Here is a 15,602-nt window from a genome sequence, read left to right on the forward strand (position 1 = left end):
AAAACAGGCACAGCCATTCATCCCTAGCGTTGACAAAGGCTTTCCCCTCCCCATGATTTAAGGAAGACGAGGACAATGGATGGCTGTCCACTGATCAGGATGTCCGTTACACAGTATAAGAGTGCCATGCGCTCCTAGTTGGGCCAGTGTCCTGAGGAAGAGGGAAAAGGAAGAGGCTTTAGACCCCTGTTCTCCATGCAGAAGCTCCCACAGCCAATCCTCAGCTTCTCCAGTTAGTGCTAGGAAGGACTCCTGCCTGGAACCCTGGCGAGCCTTTGCTGCCGGTCAGAGCCAACAACACTGGGCTTGATGGACCAAGAGTCTGACCCCATACAAGGCAGCTGCCTCTGCTCCTGTATTCCTGTTGCTGCCATTGCGGAAGGAGAGAAATCTGCCAGTGTTAATATGCATTTATTGCCGTTTCATAGTGCCCCTCGCAGTGCAATGAAGTAGAAGACTTGCAGTGGTCAGTGGGTAACTTAGTGAGAACAGCTTCTGTTTCTGTGCCTATTTTTGTGGGGTGCTGGAGTGTGTGTGTTTCCTTTTCTGACCACAGACTAAAGGACATCACCCTGCTCCCAAACAGCATAAAAGCCACCTGGCAAATGCTGTCTGGGGCACTGGAAAAATGTTAAAAGAGGAGCTTGTAAAATCAGAGGGCCTGGACTCCCAACAGTGAGTTTGGGGGCTCTCCAAAGGGGAAGAGCTTGCTGCAGGCAAAGATCAGATGCTGATGGCAGCTGTGTGAGCAAAAAATAGCTGTTCTGAGGCTCCACATGCAGGCTGCATGTTTCACAGTGGGCCTGAGAGGCAAGAATAGAAAATAGCAGCAAAGAGCAGGGGGCTCCCTGAATGGATTCTCAGCCATGCTGTGGATGACCTCTTAGCATGCTAGGTGCAGGGCCTGGCTATCTAAGGGGCTGCTTGTCTTGCTTTGAACCTGCCTGGACATTAAGATCTTCAGGAAAGGTCCTTTGAGGGCATTAATACTCAGAGAGACCTACTGGTTGGACATGTATAGAAGGGTTTTCTCTGTGTTGCCCCCAAACTGTGGAATGTGCTTGCTTGAGAACTACAGTTGGCCGCCACTATCTTGGCCTTTATAAAGAGTGTGAAATCTCATCCTTAGCCACAGCTCCAACAGTTTTGATCTTGCTTTTGTTGTTCTAAAGTTTTGTTTTAAAATGTTCTGAAGCAGCTTAATCACTTCTGAGCAGATTTGGCAGCATAGAAACCAGCTAGCAACACCTCCTTTCCTGCAGGCTAGAAAGTGGCAGCTAACCAAGTTGATACACCCGAAACTCTTCCGAAACCCTTCTTTTCTCTGAGGGACTGATTGCTTTCTAGATAAGTACCAGGAAGGTCTGATGTGACATTCTCCACTTTCGAGGAGCGCAACTGTCACCCGTTTTGCTGTGAAACAGGGATTGTTTTCTATGGGATTGCCTCCGGCTTATTTGGCTACTTGAAGGGAAGAAGGGCTGTGCATCTACATCACAGCTTTAGCCTCTTTGCTACTCTACCTTCCCTGCTCAGAAAGTGGGGGATCGGGGCCGCAGCACAATGGCAGAGCAGCTGCTTTGCACACAGACAGCGCCTGCTTCAGTGTCCGCTTCTCCAGCTATGGCTGGGACAGACCTGTTTGAAACCCTGAAGAATCACTGGCAGTCAGAGTAAGCCAGAATGAGCAACTTGTGCCTTTCAGATGTTGGACTCTTACTGTCCCAGAGCAGGGGCCCTACTGGGCAGGGATGATGGGAACTATACTTCAAAGTTTCTAGTGTTAAGCACTGGACCATCCACTCTGGAAAACCCCTTCTTTCTCTCTATATATATGCCCATGTCCATATATGCCCAGCCGCCCCTTGAGATCAGCAGGAGAGGCCCTCCTCCGGGAGCCCTCAGTGAAGGAAATTAGGAGGGTGGCTACTCGGAGGAGGGCTTTCTCAGCGGTGGCGCCTAAGTTATGGAATGCGCTCCCCAGAGAGGTCCGCCTGGCGCCGTCGTTATTTGTTTTTCGGCGCCAGGCGAAGACCTTTTTATTTATGCAGCATTTTAAATGTTAATATTATTGAATTTTATTCGGCCAGGGCGGCTTATTTTATTTTACTGTATTTATTTTATTTTACTGTATATATTTTAATTGTCATTGTTTTAATGTACTTTGTATTCGATGTTGTAAGCCGCCCCGAGGCCTTGGCAAGGGGCGGCATAGAAATGTTTTAATAAATAAATAAATAAAATAAATATAGCTGTATGACGCCATATTGCTTGTGTTTGATTTACAGCTCTGCTTGGTCTTCGATGGATCACCTGAGGCAGTATTTCTGTGCAACGCTGTTTCCTCTGCTAAAAAAGAACGATATTCAAAGGATGTCTTCCCTGCCTTGCGCAAAAGGGCAGCCTGCTTTCATGCTAGCTACAGATTTCTTCACAGATGGGAGAATCTCTCCAAGTTAACCTTCATTTGGACTTGGACATAACTTCAACTCCTCCTGACATTTAACTTTTTTTAAAAAACTGTCCCTAGATTGGCCTTTTGTTCTCTTAAGGAAATTAACTTGCATATTGTTCTGTGCCCTTAATTTCCAAATTTTGCACCTAGGCTTGGCTAGGAGAAATAGGTGGGCCTTTCTGTCTACGCTGTATAAATAACCAGGAAGGAACTTTAGTATACCGTTTTTTGGAGGGGGGGAGTTATGAGTCAATTCTAAAGATCCATCCATCATCAAAATGGCAATGGGGGCCAGTACCTCAACTACTGCTTGTAACTTGATGGCTTTTTTTTATGGTGGGAGATGCATTTCATCTCATACTACTGTTCTGAACTTTTAAAGATTAAATAAGTAGAAAATATAATATACGCACCCACAGTTTGGTCCTCTGAATAAAAAAAAGGTTGCTCAGTCAAAGGAGGAAAGTTTCTACTTTATGACTGATGCTCTCATGGAAGGACTTCTCACAAACTCCCTTGCACTATTTCAGTTGGGCTGATCATCACATGGCCAAGAAACACTTCAGGAAATCTGCCCTCTCCCCATAGGACCCCAAAGTGTTTGCCTGACCTACAACGTGTATTGCAAATGTTGGCTTTCCTTGCTTTCTCCTGCCATAGCTAGTTCAGATGTGCAAACCCTGAAGCTTCCTTTCTGTATTCAGGCACAGGGTTCCCTCCTCTTTGGGCATAACAGTTTAAACTAAGCTGTACTGGAACATGGAGGTACTGGAACATGGAGATCTAGTGCTCTGAGGTATGGTTTGTGAGTGGGTGTAGGATGCAGGCCTGAGCCTGAGTTGCGGCCCAGAGCACATTGGAGACCAAGTGGCCTCTGCCCTCACCACGGAACCATTTCTGCCTTGAAGGGAGTGCAGTGGTAGTTCTGGCAAAGTTGTTTGTTGTCACGAAGGGCATCTCCTGGAGCCCAGCCAAACCTTCAAAAATGGCTGCTAATGCTTGCATGGAGAAGCTGACCTCATGCAAATAGTCCCATGCCTTGAAATAGATCAATGCATCTCTTTACCTGCCAAGTATTAAATACTATTTGCCTTCCCCTAAACCAAAACAAAATGGGCCACTATAGCCTGTTTCTGTTCTCCTAAGACTGGAATATTGCATCTCAAGAGCCTAGATAATTTCCTGTTTTCTCTTTTCTTTTGCTTTCACCTGCTAGGTTCTGTGTGACCTGGAATTGTTTTGTAAGCATTTAATAAAATTTCTGAGAAACAAACACCTGGCTTCTGTAGTATCTCTGAACCTCCAATTTCCAGCACTGGCAGGGGGTGTGAAACTGAGCAAGTGGTTTTAAAGTGGTGGGTTCCAAAATCCTACGAGGAGGGTGGAAGGAGAAAGAAACACAGAACTGGTGCTTTGGAAACTTTTCATAGTAGCCATAGAAGCGTTCAGGTGACTTGCCCTGCTTTCTAAGAACATGCAAGAAGAGCTTTTGTAGTCTCCAAAGGTGGTTGTGATGTTCAGTCCTCTACTTGAAGGGCTGTCAGTGGAATGCTCTCTGTTTTGAAAGCATCCTCTGCTGGGATATCCAATCCAAGTCCATTATGAAGATAAAAAGCTACCAGAAGGAAGAGCTGGGCCTTGAAGTTACTGAGCCCGCAGCAGCCCAAGCAAGGCTCAGGCTGTGCCAGGGTTTTTCACATTATGGTGAAAGGCCCTGCTTATCTATTTAGATTATAATTTCTATTTTTATATGTAATGCAAATATGGGCCCCTTTTATTTTTGTGATGCATTTCTTTGAGTGCATGTGGTTTCATAAATGGCCACCTTACAACCATACCCACACCATAGGTTTGTGCTGGACAAAATGGCTTTGTGTGTCCCAGTGTACATATGTAAGCTCTTCTGTGTGATGTGTGTGAGCTATTCTAGCCTAATAGAGGCCCCGATTTTGCATGAAGAGATCCCATCAGATATGGGTCTGTATGACTGGGCTACTGCAGTCATGAAATGGGGTTCTGGAGGAGTCTGCATCTAGGAAAAGAACATACACCTTCAGTCCCCATTCAAGCCCTACAGTTCTTTGTTTCTGTATTCTGCTGTTGGTTTTACACAGTGGACTGGGTCCTTGTTTTTTTTCTTGCCCTTCAGGTACCTGAAATCCATGTCTGACCACCAGATATTTTGAAGTACAGCTCCCATAACCAGCATGGCCAATGGTCAAGATCCATGGGACTTGTAATCCAAACCATTTGGAAGGCACCATCTGTTGCTGGTTAGATGAACTTCGTCTCATTAAGGTTCCCAGAATTTTGTAGCACTGCATAACCACATTTATGTGGAAGTCACAGTAATTTTCAGTTGAATATCTGTGTAAAGGATACTTTCACTTATTGCACAGGAACTAAACTCAAGTTAACTACTGAGTGAACTCACACTATGGCCTTCCAGGCAATTCGAATGTGAAAGATATCTGAAAAGTCATCCACATGTATCTTGTTATGTTTACACTTTGCATTTTTTTTTTAGTTCCATGGTTAGTTTACAATTATAGGAATAGGAAATATGTTAAGAAGTCTTTGATGTATTGAGGACTGCTCAAGATGTAAACCTGCTCTCAGAGCCTTGGGCTTTGCATGGGGAAGAATACTTACTCTTTCCTATACCAACAGAGTCCCTCTTCACCTGTATCCTGCTGCCTGCATCCAACTGGAGAGCAGAATGTAGGGGAATCTCTGATTATCTCTGATCTGAAACAGGAGGAACCCCAGGAGTATTGTGGGTTGGATGGGGCAGCCCAGCAAGCTGGATTAGGCCAGGTCTCTGTTCATGTTTAGAAAGGACACTAAGATTTCATGTTACATTGTTCAGATTTTTGGTACCCCATTCATTTCAATATTTAAAGCTTTACTACCAATACAATACTGACAAAACGTGATCCACTGGAGGAGGAAATGGCAACCCACTCCAGTATCTTTGCCATGAAAACCCCATGGACAGTACCAAAAGGCAAAAAGACATGATGCCAGAAAATGAGCCCCTCAGCTCAGAAGGTGTCCAATATGCTACTGGGGAAGAGCAGAGGGCTAGTACTAGTAGCGCCAGAAAGAATGAGGTGACTGGGTCAAAGCCAAAAGGACACTCAGTTGCAGATGTATCTGGTGGGGAAAGGAGAGTCCAATGCTGCAAAGATCTATACTCCATAGGAACCTGGAATGTAAGATTCATGAATCAAGGCAAGCTGGATGTGGTCAAACAAGAGATGACAAGACTGAACATCGACATCTTAGGAATCAGTGAACTAAAATGGACAGGAATGGGTGAATTTAATTCAGATGACCATCAGGTATACTACTGTGGGCAAGAATCTCTCAGAAGAAAAGGAGTAGCCTTCACAGTCAATAAAAGAGTAGGAAAAGCAGTACTGGGATACAATCTCCAAAATGACAGAATGATCTCAGTTCGAATCCAAGGTAAACCATTCAACAACACAATAGTCCAAGTCTATGCCCCAACCACTGGTGCTGAAGAGGCTGAAGTTGATGGGTTCTATGAAGGCCCACAACACCTTCTAGAATTAACACCAAAAAATGATGTCCTTATCATTATGGGGGATTGGGATGCTAAACTAAGAAGCCAAAAGATAGCTGGAATAACAGGCAAGTTTGGCCTTGGAGTACAAAATGAAGCAAGGCACAGGCTGGTAGAATTTTGTCAAGAGAATACGATGGTCACAACAAACGCTCTTTTCGAACAACCCAAGAGACGACTCTACACATGGACATCACCAGACGGTCAACACAGAAATCAGATTGACTATATGCTCTGCAGCCAAAGATGGAGAAGCTCTATACAGTCAGTAAAAACTAGACAAGGACCTGACTGTGGCTCAGATCATGAGCTTCTTGTTGCAAAATTTAGGCTTAAATTGAAGAAAGTAGGGAAAAGCACTAGGCCACTCAGGTATGACCTAAATCATATCCCTGATGAATATACAGTAGAGGTGACAAATAGATTTAAGGAATTAGATCTGATAGACAGAGTGCCTGAAGAACTATGGACGGAGGTTCGCAACATTGTACAAGAGGTAGCAACTAAAACCTTCCCAAAGAAAAAGAAATGCAAGAAAGCAAAATGGCTGTCTGAGGAAGCTTTACAAATAGCTGAGGAAAGAAGTGAAGCGAAGGGAGAAAGAGAAAGATACACCCAATTGAATGCGGAATTCCAGAGAATAACTAGAAGAAATTAATGCCTTCTTAAATGAACAGTGCAAAGAAATAGAAGAAAACAATAGAATAGGGAGGACCAGAAATCTCTTCAAGAAAATTGGAGATATGAAGGGAACGTTTCATGCAAAGATGGGCATGATAAAGGACCAAGATGGCAGGGACCTAACAGAGGCAGAAGAGATTAAGAAGAGGTGGCAAGATTACACAGAAGAACTATACAAGAAAGACCTTAACGTCCCTGATAACTACGATGGGGTGGTCACTGACCTCAAGCCAGACATCCTGGAATGTGAAGTCAAATGGGCCTTAGGAAGTCTGAGCAACAACAAAGCTAGTGGAGGTGACAGTATTCCAGCTGAGCTGTTCAAAATCTTAAAAGATGATGCAGTAAAAGTGCTATACTCAATATGCCAGCAAATTTGGAAAACTCAACAGTGGCCACAGGATTGGAAAAGGTCAGTTTACATTCCAATCCCAAAGAAGGGCAATGCCAAAGAATGTTCAAACTACTGCACCATTGCACTCATTTCACATGCTAGCAAAGTTATGCTTAAAATCCTACAAGCTAGGCTCCAGCAGTATGTGGACCGAGAACTACCAGAAGTACAGGCAGAATTTTGAAGAGGAACTAGAGATCAAATTGCCAACATACACTGGATCATGGAGAAAGCAAGGGAGTTCCAGAAAAACATCTACTTCTGCTTCATTGACTATGCTAAATTCTTTGATTGTGTGGATCACAACAAATTGTGGCAAGTTCTTAAAGAGATGGGAGTACCAGACCATCTTATTTGTCTCTTGAGAAACCTATATGTGAGTCAAGAAGCAACAGTGAGAACTGGACACGGAACCACTGATTGGTTCAAAATTGAGAAAGGAGTTCGGCAAGGCTGTATACTGTTGCCCTGCCTATTTAACTTATATGCAGAGCACATCATGAGAAAGGCGGGGCTAGATGAATCACAAGTTGTAATTAAGATTGCTGGGAGAAATATCAACAACCTCAGATATGCAGATGATACCACTCTAATGGTAGAAAGTGAAGAGGAACTAAAGATCCTCTTGATGCGGGTGAAGGAGGAGAGTGCAAAAGTTGGCTTGAAACTCAACATCAAGAAAACTAAGATCACGGCATCCGGTCCTCTCACTTCCTGGCAAATAGATGGGGAAGAAATGGAGGTAGTGACAGATTTTATTTTCCTGGGCTCCAAAATCACCACAGATGGGGACTGCAGCCAAGAAATTAAAAGACGCTTGCTCCTGGGGAGGAAAACTATGGCAAATCTAGACAGCATACTAAAAAGCAGTGACATCACCCTGCTGACAAAAGTGCGTATGGTCAAGGCTAAGGTTTTCCCAGTTGCAATGTATGGCTGTGAAAGCTGGACCATAAGGAAGGCTGAGTGCCAAAGGATTGAGGCCTTTGAATTGTGGTGCTGGAGGAGACTCCTGCGAGTCCCTTGGACCGCAAAGCAATCAAACCGGTCAGTCCTAGAGGAGATCAACCCTGACTGCTCTTTAGAAGGCCAGATACTGAAGATGAAACTCAAATACTTTGGCCACCTAATGAGAAGAAAGGATTCCCTGGAGAAGAGCCTAATGCTGGGAACAATAGATGGCAAAAGAAAAAGGGGGCGGCAGAGGATGAGGTGGCTAGATGGAGTCACTGAAGCAGTTGTTGTAAGCTTGAGTGGACTCTGGGGGATGGTGGAGGACCGGAAGGCCTGGAGGAATGTTGTCCATGGGGTTGCAATGGGTTGGACACGACTTCACGACTAACAACAAGAACAACCAATACAAATTTTACAGACTTATTTTCTTAGTTATGGAATGAATATATTTTTCATTATGTTATTCTTGAGATGACCCATCCCTGTTAATACCTCAATGATGCACCCAAACTGATTCCAATTTGGTGTTGCTCAACATTTTATAACCTTGAGAGAAAGTATTAACTTGTATCTTTGGAGCACCCTTTCCCATTACTTTCCTTGTATATTTGGGCAAAATGGGTACAGCATGACTTTAAGTGCACATCAACACAGCTTTAAACGGACTGAAATCAATTGGCTTAAAGAAGGGCAGCTGTGGTGGATGTGTGGCCTGGGTGTGTTTGCACTTAATGGTTCAAAGTAACAGTAGCTTTCTCCCACAGTTAAATGTCTGGTAAAGTACTTCCCTGCTATGCTGTCTGCACAGTGGCTCCACCAGAGATAAAATACCCCTGCAGCATCTGCTTTCCATACCTGGTCACATGTTGCTCTGCACTCAGTAAGCACTGTGCCAAGAATACCTGCACAGCTTTTCAAGGAGGTTTGGTGAGATGGTAATTATTAACATCACACGATCCACAAGCACCCTGAGCCTTAGAGCAACAGCGGTTCTCTTCAACACACAATGCAGGACCGTCTAGTCCCAGAGCCTTCTTTAAAGATTATGTATAGTAACTTGACCCCGCAAGCCTTTCCCAGTCTGGTGCCTTTTGGTCTTTTAGGCTCCACCTTCTACCAACTTCAGCCTTCATAGCCAATAGTCTGTACGGCTGGGAGTTGCCATCTAAAAGGACTGGAGGGCACCAAACTGAGGAAAGCTGCTGTAGCCCAGTGCAACAATGAATTTGTGAGGATACACAACTTAGGCCTTCCATGTTAACCTTAATAAAGCTGTTTTGACAACAGGTGTTGTTGGGTTGTAACAGTTTAAATGTGCAATGACAGTGCACACTTGCTATTTACAGCAGGTAAAGTGCCAGGTGATTGGCATTTCTATTTAAAAAAAACACCATCCTTCGGAACACATGGAAAGTTCCATAGTCTAATAATAGCATGTAGACATTGCTATTTGGGGAATCAGTCCAGTCCCCATGTTTATCTTAGAAAACAGTTGCTTTAGCACTGTTGAAATACCACTTTTTGCAATCAATTGAAAAAGTGGAATTAAAATTCCTGCAATGAATAACAGTATTTCTAAATCACCCAGCAAGGCCAAGACACTTATAATGATTATCCACGTAAGTTCCTGCCTGTGAAAATCCTGTTCCGTGTTAAATGAGACTCTTCCTATCCCATTGCAACTTCTGCCTATGCTGCTGCCTGTCCAATTTCAGCAACACCCCTGATGAACAGCTACTTAATTGAATGTAAATAAATCGATTCCTGCTCCTTTTGCATGGGTGTACATGGCTTTGGTTCTTATTTCTTGGCAGTTCATATTGTGTCTTTGCAATGAAAAAGATAAGGAGAAAATGACAGGAAACTGGTAATCAAAGCATTGCCACCCCATAGGCAACAGGAACAGAACAGGGACTCCTGGTAGAAGTATTCAGATTAACTTAATTCCAGATATGTATATTTGAATAAATAACAAAATCTGGGAGCTAGTAATTGATTAATATCAATATTCTAAAATTTAAATATTCTAGAACCCTTATACAGCATTAATCAGTTTTGATTATAGCAGTGCTTTGTCACCCTTAGAGTTGCTGAGCCCACATGGCCAATGATGGAAGCCCCCTCCCCTTCTAACCCCTCTGCTTCCAGTGTCCATGGGAATGGACAGGGCATCAGTCTGGTTTTGGCTCCCATCCCATCCTTTTTCCTAGTCCTTGCATCTGGAGGAGGAAGAAAGGGAGGAACAGAAGTGCTGCCTTCCCTGCCATCAAGGTTATTTTAATCTTGACTTTTAACACAGATTCAAAACAGCTAAATGTGCATAACAGCATTTTAATCTAAGTGAGATTGTAAACTGTACCATTCATAAAGAAGGCCAGGTAAGATCAGGCCAGGCTACTGCTAAAAACTCATAATGACTTTCAGCTTTTATGAAGGTTAACACCTGCTGGGCATTAATGGAAATAAGATAGGAACAGAAAGCTGCTGAGCAGCAAAATGGCCAGTTGGGCTCCTTGTTTCTTGGGTGTTGAAGTTAAGCTCTAGGCCTGAGAGTACTATGCTTGTGTTCTTTGCTTCTGTGCTGAATACAGTGAAGCCAAAAGAAATGGCAGTGGATTGGGAAGGTGCAACCGCATTTGCTAGAAACCATTCTGCAAAGTCTACAGTGTGTTCCAGGAGGACACTTGGAGATTCACATGGCAAGTTCTGGATCTTGTTACCAGTCCCTTGGCTGTCCTGTCTGCTCAGTTATTCCGGAGCACATGAAATATGGATCTAAAAATAAGGTACAGTTGAGGAATACTGTGGAGCAGGTTCATGTAACTCCATAGACCTCATGGGACTAGTCTGCCAAGATAGATGAGCTTAAACTGTACACTAGATACCGATTTAATTTAAATTTGTAAACTAAAAATGAAAAACCCAAGCCCAAGAAGTAAGAATATCTGGAACTGCTAGTAGGGGCTACCCAATCTCCCAGGTAAAGGTCTTGTTCCACATTTGCTACCTGAGATTCTTTTAAATGGAGATGATAGAGATTAGACCTGTGGCCTTCTAGATGAATGGCAGTTGCTCTACCTTGTATTTCGAAGTGCTAATATTAAAATAAGTTGAGGCAAGATTTTTACATCTCATTTTGGTTGTCATTTTTGTCCCTTTTGGTTCTTGTTCCAGATCTACTAAATGACTAGTAAGGGACCTATATAATGACTGCCTCAATTTCCAAAGGAAGGAGAAGTAATACTAGCTGAATGTAGGCAATATGGAACTGCAAAAAGGAAGAAGAGAAGCTAGCAAGCAAATATGTCTGTATTCAGGCAGGTATTTAGCATGTGCAGCTGCTTCAATGCTAGAGGTTTTGGTTTTTTTTAAACCATCTGGATTATTTTTATCTCTTCTCATTGCAGTGTTTTAAAATTGTGTTCTAATACACTGGTTTCAGATTGTTTTAAACTGATTAGTACTTGAAATTGAGATTCTGTTTTTATATCTACTGTTGTTAGTCCTCCTGAGTACCTTTTTTGGTGGAAATGTGGGATATAAATTTAAGAAGTAAATGATTAAGTCATTTGTGAAGAACTAGTATTAAAATGGTTTCATGAATTCTGAAGACATGAAAATGTCCATACAAAATTTGGGGTAGTACAGAAGAGAAGTACCAATTCTATCAGAACAAAGGATATGCCAAAATCAAGGCAAGGGATCACAACTTAGTGCAAAGTTTGCACTTGCACATGATCAGAAGCATCAGGTAAGCATTTTCTAAAGTAGCAAAAGGGCTTCAGTAATTAGGAAATAACTTCTGACGAGCCACTGCATCCTATTAATTGGCTACTTCTACTATCTAGGGAGCTTGTGTGTTTGCCTCACTCCTAGATAAAGTGTGCCTGCACGCATGCACATGCAGGTGCGCGCACACAAAGAGGCTGGCAGCTAAGTCTATCAACTGCTACCCGGTGCTGCTCATCCATAAAGGCTGCCATACTGCTACAAGGAACAAAAATGAGATGCTATTTTTAAGTCTATTACATTTTAGGAGCCTTGCCGAAGGACAGCTTATTACCTCAGATGGTGGTTCCATAAACTACCCCACAATTCGAAAAGATCCAGGGGTTTCAAACAAGCATGGTCATTCTAGAAATAAAATGTATGCCATTTTTCTTAATGATAATTTGAGAGAATGAATAAGGCAGCTGTCCCCACCTGGTACCTTCCGAATGTTTTGGACAACAACTCCCAGAATGTCTCACCATTGATCGTGCTGGCTGAGGTAGAATGGAGTTGGAGTCCAGACCATCTGAAGGGTGTGTAACTGGGGAAGGTAAAGCTTGTAAAATGGAAGACTACTGGCAGAATGCAGAGCTAGCTTTTTTCCACAGCTTCTGCTGAAATTCCAAATGATTTTAGGAATGCAGATGCTTATTTCTATAAAGATGAAATCAGAATTCAGTTGGGTCTTCCAAAATGGATCATTGGTATTATTGGCATTCTGTGATTATGATGCCAACATATGTAATTACACATCACTGAAGTGCTCCTATCTTTAACAAAACACTTCCAAGATTCAGCACATCCTGAACCCAGTTTGGAGGAGGTTTGTTATGGACAGGCCTCCAAATCTTCATTGAATTATGGTAACTCCCAATAATTCTCTAGTATCTGTAATAGTATTACAATATAATCCTATGCATGTTTATTAATAGTAGGTCCCACTGTGATCGATGGGATTTAATCCAAGGTATACCAGATTGCAGTCTATAGAGAAATCATAATTCTACAGATATCTATGCAGATGTAACTCTCATGATTTTCAGTGGTGCTTATTTCCAGGTAAATGTGTATTGCTGCTTTAATCGCCCATATTGCAATTCTGCAATTGGATGAGTCAGTCAATATTTCCATTTTCTTTTCCTCAAACCCAGTCCCTGTTGGCCAAAAAGATCTATCTACTACATTCTTCTTTAGGACATCCCTGAGCCAGTGCTCTTATTCCATTTCTTTTCACTTCTTTATTCCTTTGCAGTCTCGGAATGAATTTTCACCCAGGTTCTCATTCTTCTGTGTTTGCTCCTCTTGGAACTGTAGGCCTGTGCATGTTCTTACTGTGTTATACCAAATGAATTATAAATTTGCACACTTACGCCTATGCAATCATGTTTATACTCCTAAACATGATGGAGTGTGCTAAGAAAAGGAGAAAGCTTGAGATACCATTGTGAAAAAGCAAGATGTTCAGATCTTGCTGGCAGATGAATTTTTAAAAATTTCTTCTGAATAAATGAGTACAGAATGCAATGCTGCAAACACCTTGGGGAAAAATGCAGGTTCTGATAAAAAACGCCAAACTAGATATGGCATAAGTGCTCTGTGATTAGAATATCCTAGGGCAGGGGAGGAGGTTGTTTTACCAATCTGAAAATTGGAGAAAGGATGCTCTTGGTTTTTAATGTACTTTCTTTCCTTGTCCCTTTTCTGTTCAAAATCCGCTCCCCTTCCTCCCAAACAAATACTAGCTCTGCATTTATGGTTATAAGAAACTTGTAGAAAGCAGTCTAGATCAGGAGAGAGGCAATAAAAACACTGGTTAACAGAGCCTTTCTGAATTCCATTTCCCTGGTCTTTGAAGCAACTGTATGGGATCTCTAACAACAGAAAGAAAGGGTATGAGGGAGTGGCTGTAGGAGGTCCTAACCATGAATCTCTAAAGTTACATTTAACCAGAAAGAGTTGATGTAGCCAGAAAAAGGAATTATCTAAGTTTCTTTTCCAGATCAATGATGCAAAAGCATCCATTCTTCTAAGACCATTTTTGATAAGCAAGTTCAAATACAGATCACAGGACATAGACAAAGAAACAGAGCGAGTCAGAAGGGGCCTCCAGGGCCATCTAGTCTGACCCCGCGGCTCCACTCATGTCATACCCACCATGTGCATGTCTAGCCTATCTACAGGACCCAGTGTTAGATCCTTTCTTCCTGCACATATCAAGATAAAAAATGAGAGCAGCAAGTGTGAACACCCAGCAGCGTACTAGGGAGAATCTTTCTCCCTGACATACTAGCTGTTGGGAATGAAAGAGAGAGTTATTCTTGTTGTGCTTTCCAGGGCCAGGGTGGCACTGATGTATTGGATGAGGACTGTGAGGCTTGGGAAGTGAGGTCTGTGGACACAGATGGCGGAAGAGGGAGAGCTTATCTCAAGGCCACCATCTCCAAGTGTTAGGCTGACCCTGGCAACCAGCAGGGTTGGAAGTGCCAGGAGGGAAGCAAGAGGAGACTGGTCTACGACTTGATCCCAGGATGCAGTGTCAGGAGATGGGCGCTAGCCAACCAGAGGGTCTGGGAAGGTCCAGGAGGATAGCCCTTTTCCAACACGGCACACCTGGGGCGGTGGAGCCCAGGGCTACTGAAAAGCAGGTTCTTGGAAATAGTTTCTAGTTTGGTGCAACTGCTCTGTGCCAGCTCCCAGGCTTTTGCTCTATTGACTGCTAGTTTGCTGGCTGTACATTGGAAATAAAGTGCTTTTTGCCAAAGAACTATCCATTGATTGAAAAGGGGGGGGGGGACCACAGACCCAATACTAGCCTCCCATGGCTTTTAATGAGAGGAAACACAAAATATTGTACACGTTCCCATATCTGCACTTAGAAGAGTTACAGCCCAGAAAGGACTATATCGCACGACAATTGCCACTTCTTTCCTTCTAATTTTCTTTCAAGAAACACACTTTTCAAGAAACTTGCTGGTCAATAATAACATGACTGTGAGATATAGGGTTTTATTCAGTGGTATCTCAGTGCTAGTGCTAATGTTGTGCGAGCATAAACCACACTTGTGCAATATAGCTACCACAGTGAAAAAAATTGCTATTTGCCAGAAAAATCTGGTGCTGCGGCAGCAAAGAAGGGATAATCGTTCTTCAAACAAGGTATGCACTTCCTATTTCCTTGGACGTTTCATTGAATGTATGGGTTCTTTCTCCCCATTATGTGTGACCCCCACCTCAATTCATTAGGGACAGCTGGTGTGTTCACTTGAGTAAGCTGGTGCTAACCATGGTCAAAGCTGGTGTCAAAATACCAGTTAACCATGACCAAGGCCAGCTGGAGAGTGCGGATTTGCACTGGAGAGTCTATAGATGACATGATTCTAAACCTACAAAGCTGCATTACACTGAAGTAGACTGGTGGTTCAGTGAGCCCAGTACTACCATCTTTGGCTGACAGTGGCTCCCCAGAGTCTCAGACTGGAGTTTCTCTCATCAGGCTCCAACCTGGAGCTTATGTATGGAAAGCAACAGCCTTCAAGCAGAGCGATGCAGAAGGTGAGAACCTGCTGCCTGCCTGCTGTAGTAGCTTAACACTTGGTACACTGGACTCCTCAGTGTGCATCTTTCCGTGGGTGGTGAAGTTCATTTTATTCCAGTGAACATTTTTTAAATTTAACATCTATGGTATTTTTGAAAATCACCTTCATTGTCTTTTTTGGCAGGAAAGTGGAGCATAAATTTAATAAATACTGGTATTACTG

The 15,602-nt window shown here is 43.0% G+C and overlaps 1 protein-coding gene across 5 annotated transcripts in view; it reads left to right on the forward strand.

The window, feature by feature from the left end:
- LSP1 (lymphocyte specific protein 1) overlaps positions 1-3,728 on the forward strand; it is a 103,770-nt gene extending 100,042 nt beyond the window's left edge. For all 5 annotated transcript variants that reach the window (XM_044425743.1, XM_044425740.1, XM_044425744.1 and 2 more), the window contains one exon: positions 2,289-3,728. The gene's annotated coding sequence lies outside the window, so the exon portion shown is untranslated. The remainder of the gene's footprint in view (positions 1-2,288) is intronic.
- The last annotated feature ends 11,874 nt before the right edge of the window (positions 3,729-15,602 follow it).

Source organism: Varanus komodoensis, unplaced genomic scaffold, assembly GCF_004798865.1.
Source record: "Varanus komodoensis strain SLA01 unplaced genomic scaffold, ASM479886v1 scaffold16, whole genome shotgun sequence".
NCBI lineage: Eukaryota > Metazoa > Chordata > Lepidosauria > Squamata > Varanidae > Varanus > Varanus komodoensis.